Here is a 6077-nt window from a genome sequence, read left to right as displayed (position 1 = left end):
CTTCAGGCACATCTTCCCACCTTTGTCTCTCATCGGACCTACCTTTACTCTCGTCATCCTTCCGCTCTTCACGTAATTGAAAAGTGCTTTGTCGTTTTCTTTAACACTACTTACCTAGACCTTTTAATGTCCCGTTCTTGCTCTCCTCAGCCTCTTCTAAAGTTCCTTCCTTGCTATCCTATATTCCACAAGAACCCTATCTGATCATTGCTGCCTATACCTTATGTATGCTGCTTTCCTCCTCTCAACTCGGTGTTGCACCTGTCTTATCACCCATGGTTCCTTCACCCTGCCATTCTATCTCTGCCTCACTGATTCAAATTTATCTCTAACATCCTGAAAGAGATCCCTGAAAAACGACCACATCTCTATAATACATTTCCCTTCAAAATTGTCATCCCAATTTACACTCGCAAGTCCTAGCCTTACAGAATCATAGTCTGCTCTTCCCCAATCAAATACCTTCCTGTCCTTTTTGCTGCTATGCTTGTCCATGACAATGCTAAGGGTGAGGGTGCGGTGGTCACTCTCCCCCAAAGGCTCACCCACCGAGAGATCTGTCACCTGACCCGGTTTATTACCTAAAACTGGATCTAGTATGGCATTCCGTCTAGTTGGCCGGTAAACATACTGTGACAGGAATCCGTCCTGGACACACTTTACAAACGCCGCCACGTCTGAACCTTTGGTACTAAGCACATGCCAATCAATATTTGGGATGTTGAAGTCTCCCATGATAAAAACCCTGATATTTTTGAACATCCAAAATCTGCCTTCAATATGTTCCTCATTATGCTTGTTGCTACCGGGGGGCCTATAGAATACTCCCAGCATTTCAATGTTCCTTTCCTGTTCCTAACTTCGATCCATACTGATTCTAGAGAGGATCCTGCTACATTATCCGCCCTTTCTGTAGCTCTAATAGTATCCCTGACCAGTAACGCCACCCAGCCTCCTCACCCCCCCCCCATCCCTTTTAAAACACTGAAATCTGGGAATATTCAGTATCCATTCCTGTCCTAGTGAGAGCCAAGTCTCTGCAAGAGCCACAATACCATAGTTCCATGTATTTATCCAAGCTCTCAGTTCATCACCCTAATTCCTGATATCTCTTGCATTGAAGTAAATAAACTTTAGCCCATCCACCTTACTTCTTTTATACCCTATTCTCTGCTTCTCCTTCCTCAAAGCCTCTCTATATGTTAGATCTGACGTTACCATTTCTTTTACTGACCTATCCCTCCTGTTCTCATCCCTCTTGCAAACTGGTTTAACCCCTCCCGCACCACACGAGCAACCTGCTGCAAGGATATTGGTCCCCGGCGAGTTCAGGTGTAACCAATCCACTATGTACATGTCCCACCTTCCCCAGAAGAGATCCCAACGATCCAAAAATCGAAAATCTTGCCCCCTGCACCAACTCCTCAGCCGTGCATTCATCTGTCATCGCCTCCTACTCTTGCCTACACTGTCATGTGGGACTGGCAGCAATCCTGAGATTGCTATCCTTGAGGTCCTGTTATTCAGCCTTCTGCCAGGCTCCTTAAACTCACTTTTCAGGACCTCATCCCCCTTCCTACCTATGTCGTTGGTGCCAGCATGGCTGCTTTCCCTCCCCCTCTCAAGAATGGTTTAATAATTTGGTTTATTATTGTCACATGTATGGAGGTACAGTGAAAAAATGTCTTGCACACCGTTCATACAGATCAATTCATCACAACACTGCATTGAGGTGGTACACGGTGAAACAAAAACCGAAAGCAGAATAAAGTGTAACAGTTACAGATAAAGTGCCCAACAGGCAGAGAATGAGGTAGTAGGGCATAATGAGGTAGACTGTGAGGTGGAGCGTCCATCCAATCGTAACTTGGGAAACGTTATAAAAGAGGGATAGAAGTTGACTTGAGCCTGGTGGTTCGTGCTTTCAGGTTTTTTTATGTTCTGTCCGATAGGGGTGGGTGGAGAATGTTCGGGTGGGTGAATATATATATATCCTAAACACCATCACCCTTTTATCTCGTTCATTTTACGTGTTCCTCCTTGCCGTCCGGATACAAAGGGATTTAACCGTAGATGTGTGTTCAGTGAGTGTAATTAACGACAGACAGCACGGAGCCCTGTTGTGTTACCAGGGTTTTTCCCACTGCATTTGAAATCTGTTTCTTTCGATGAAGTTTCATAGTGTCAATGGGAGCAGCCCCTCCGTCACTGACAGAGAGTAGCATCTCCACAGAAGAAGAAGATAATTCGGGAGGTGCGAACAATAATGTGGGATGTTACATGAACGGAAGGAATTTATAAATAGGAGAGTGTGAAGTTCTGGTCACCGATTGGAATCTGGGAAGAGTGGAGTGAGGTGTTACTGGAATTGGTCGGGATCTGGAAACAGGAGTGTGTGATGTTACAACGATGGGGCGGGGTGATTTCTGGTATGCAAAACACATTTTCTCAGATGCTGCTTGGATAACAGTAGACTGTCGAATCTCCTATTTGCTCTTGACTATTCATCCCGTCTATTATCCCATCCTCGCTCTTGTTTCTGTTCCAGGAAAGTCCATGTCCAACGACTTGACCAAGAAACAGGTGAGAAGCAGTGGTCACGGGGTTCTGTAAAGAGGTCTAGTGGGTGGACTGTTCATGACGTGTGCCTGTTAACAAAGCGGAACGTCCTCACTAACTGAGCTCCGGTTGAGGGAGATGCCAGACAGAGACCTGGTTCGTGTGCGGGATTCAACGCCTTGAATGGCGGTTTTATCCGTGTTATTTATCCTCCGTTTCTTGGTGCTGTCTTCTCATGTTGTTCACACGTCCCGAACTCCATTCATTTGTTCAGTAAACTATTGATATCTACGCTGCTGTTCTGGTAATTCACTGCTGCCGTGTCTGGTGATCCCAGCTGTCGGAAATCCCTGTGACAATCAATAAACTGATAGTGTTGCATTAATCATGGTCTAATTTCAATCTAAAATATCTGGTAGTTTCCCACCGCCTCCATCCCCCTACAGGCCACGTTGTGCCGCTGAATCAGTCTGGTCCACCGGGGACCTGGTAAATTGCACCACAATCTCCAGTGTGCCTGTGTCATGTCCCCATCCAGCATCCCCATCATGTCCCCATACCTCGACACACTGACACTAGCTCACAGGGTCACAAATAGAGGGAGAACTATGGCTGATTCACTCACAACTAACATGAAGTCTCTGCAAAAGAGCAGAAAGAATGACCGTGGCTCCAACCCATCCTGACACCCAGTCACCAGAAAATGATCAGCGACGCTCTCACAGATCACTGAGCAATGATCAGGAACTGGAGCCTCGGCTGATTCCGCAAGGTCAATATATCACCTCTCACTCAACCGAAGCTCAAATCGTGAGAACTTTGATCTTTATGAACTGGAACACGGGATGAATTGTTCACTCTTCAGGCTGCTTTACCGGACCACAGAACCATCGTTTCTCACCTGTTTGTTGGTAGAGGTGATGCCGTTATTTACCAGGTGCTCGTTGATTTCACTGATCTATAATCCCTGTCTCCAGAACATAACCCCGGTGTCGGGTACAACTACCTCCAACACTGAATTCAAGAACAGGTTTCTACATTTGATTTTTCTCTCTGTGAATCTGCTGACGTTGCTCCAACCCCGCTGCCATGTTTGTGTTTAATTCCCTCCTCACAGTGAACGTGCTAACGGTTGTGGTCCTGTCGCGGGGAAAGTGCGGTCTCTCCAAAGGCGTCACTCTCTACCTGGTGGCCATGGCAACGGCGGATCTACTGGTCCTTGTCCTCGACCTGATACTGAGGCAGACTCCTATTATGTATTGGAAAGCGTTTGGTTTCCTGGAGTATATACGCGTGTGTAATATCCACGCCGTCCTGCTTTACGCAGCCACCGACTGTTCTGTTTGGTTCACCGTCACTTTCACCTTTGATCGGTTTGTGGCCATTCGTTGTCAGAACCTGAAAGCGAAATATTGCGCCGCGAGAACGGCGGCTGTGGTTCTGGGAACGGTGACCGTGCTGAGCTGTTTAAAGAACATTGTATGGTATTTCATGCTCTCAGGATACTACATGTTTGCAAATTTGCCTTGGTTTTGCTCTCCAAGAGGCGGTGTTCTGTTCTCAGTTGTATGGAACACAATCGAGTTCCTCCATTACCTCCTCACGCCTGTGATCCCATTTGTCCTCATTCTCCTGCTCAATGCTTTGACCATCAGACACGTTTTCGTAGCGAGTAGAGTCCGCAGGAGACTCCGGGGTCGTAGCAGTGAGGACAGTCCCAGAGACCCGGAGATGGAGAGCCGCAGGAAATCCCTCATTTTACTGTTGGTGGTGTCGGGGAATTTCATCCTGTTGTGGGCGCTGTTTCTGGTGAATTCTGTGTGGATGCGATTGTATAACCTTAATGCGGCTGGGTTCCCACCTGGTACCATAACGGAACTGAGCTTCATGCTGCAGCTCCTGAGCTGCTGCACAAACACGGCTCTTTACGCCGTGACCCAGACTAAGTTCAGGGAGCAGCTGAAAGAGCTGGTGAAATCTCCCCTCACTCTCATTGTGGGATGCGCTGAGAGCAGAAAGCAGCTGAGGAATCCGCGCCGCTCCCCCGCCTGAACCAACTCCTTCTCTGCCACTCGAAACACGCAGTGGTGAAACAGGAAGAATCGGGGCGGGAATTGTGAACTGTGAAGGAATATCGTCTCAACTCTGTGACATTGTTTTGTTCTAAATGAGCCTCTTCACTTGAAAAAATTGTGCAAATACATGTTTAATTTGTTTCACTTGAGAATGCTGCTGATATAACGCGATGTGCCTGTGATGCCGCTGCAAGTCCGTTTTGCATTGCAACTGTGCGTTTGTGCACTTGTGCTTCTGACAATCAACTCGATCTCGGCTTTGAATTACCTGCAGCCGGTTTTCTCGGCAGAATTACTTTACGCGGTTTGAGTTTTGAATTCACAGATCCAGAGACCTGGGTTAGAAAACATGGTACAACACCGGGACAGTCTCTTCGGCCACGATGTTGTGCCGGACGAATTAAACGGGTTTTTGAATGCTTAACTAAATTAATATTTTCCGCCTACACAATGTTTATAACCCTCCATTTCCTGTACATCAATGTACCCCAATCGTATTTCCCTCCACCGCCACATCTGACAGAGCAATCCAGGCACCTAGCACCTGCTGTGTAAACCAAACCTGCCGCGCACACTCCTTTGAATTTGCCGCCTCTCACCTTAAAGACATTTCTTCTGCTATCAGACATTTCATCTCTGGGTAAAAGATACCGCTTGTCTATCTGTGACTCTCCTAATCTTATGAACTGCTATCAGTTCTCCCCTCACCCTTCGACGCTCCAGATAAAACAACCCATGTTTGTCCAACTTCTCCTAACAGCACATGCCCTCTAATCCAAGGAGCATCATGGAACTTCGTCACCCTCTGCAAAGACTCCACATCCTTCCTTTAACAGGGAGATCAGAACTGAATGTAATACTCCAGATGCGGCCTGACCAGAGCTTCAAACATCAGCGAGATAACTTTCCGACTCTAGAACTCAGTGCCTGGAATAATAGAAGCAAACATACCATACGCCTTACTTACCGACCTATCAACCTCTTCAGCCACTCTGAGAGAGCTATGGATATTATAGAATATACAGAAAGTAGAGGCTGTACTTTTTTATTCATAATCTGCTCTGTGTTTAAGATGGCTGCTGATCTCCTTAAGATGGCCGCAGGGCCTCCTTCTTCTTCAGCTCAGGCGGGGGAAACTCTTAGTGCGGGAAACACATAGCTCATTAAAGAAATAGTTAGCTCATTCCTAGGGAGACACTTTTGATTTAGTGTAGTTCAATAAGCCATGGTTAGCACATTCCTAGGAAGACACTATTCATCTACTGTGTAGCTAAGGGTCGTTAGGGTTAGTGAGACGAATGATTTTGCAGCAGTTCTGAAGCTGATAGTTTTTTAACTGATAAGCCAGATGGCAGCAAGTCTCAGAAGTCATAGGTTATAGGTGTACATCGTAATGTTTTATAACCTTTAGTTTTGTAGCGAATGTCTAGCATTGTTTTATAA

Source organism: Pristis pectinata, unplaced genomic scaffold, assembly GCF_009764475.1.
Source record: "Pristis pectinata isolate sPriPec2 unplaced genomic scaffold, sPriPec2.1.pri scaffold_66_arrow_ctg1, whole genome shotgun sequence".
Lineage (NCBI taxonomy): Eukaryota > Metazoa > Chordata > Chondrichthyes > Rhinopristiformes > Pristidae > Pristis > Pristis pectinata.
The sequence above is the reverse complement of the archived record's forward strand: the minus strand, read 5'-3'. Positions refer to the sequence as shown.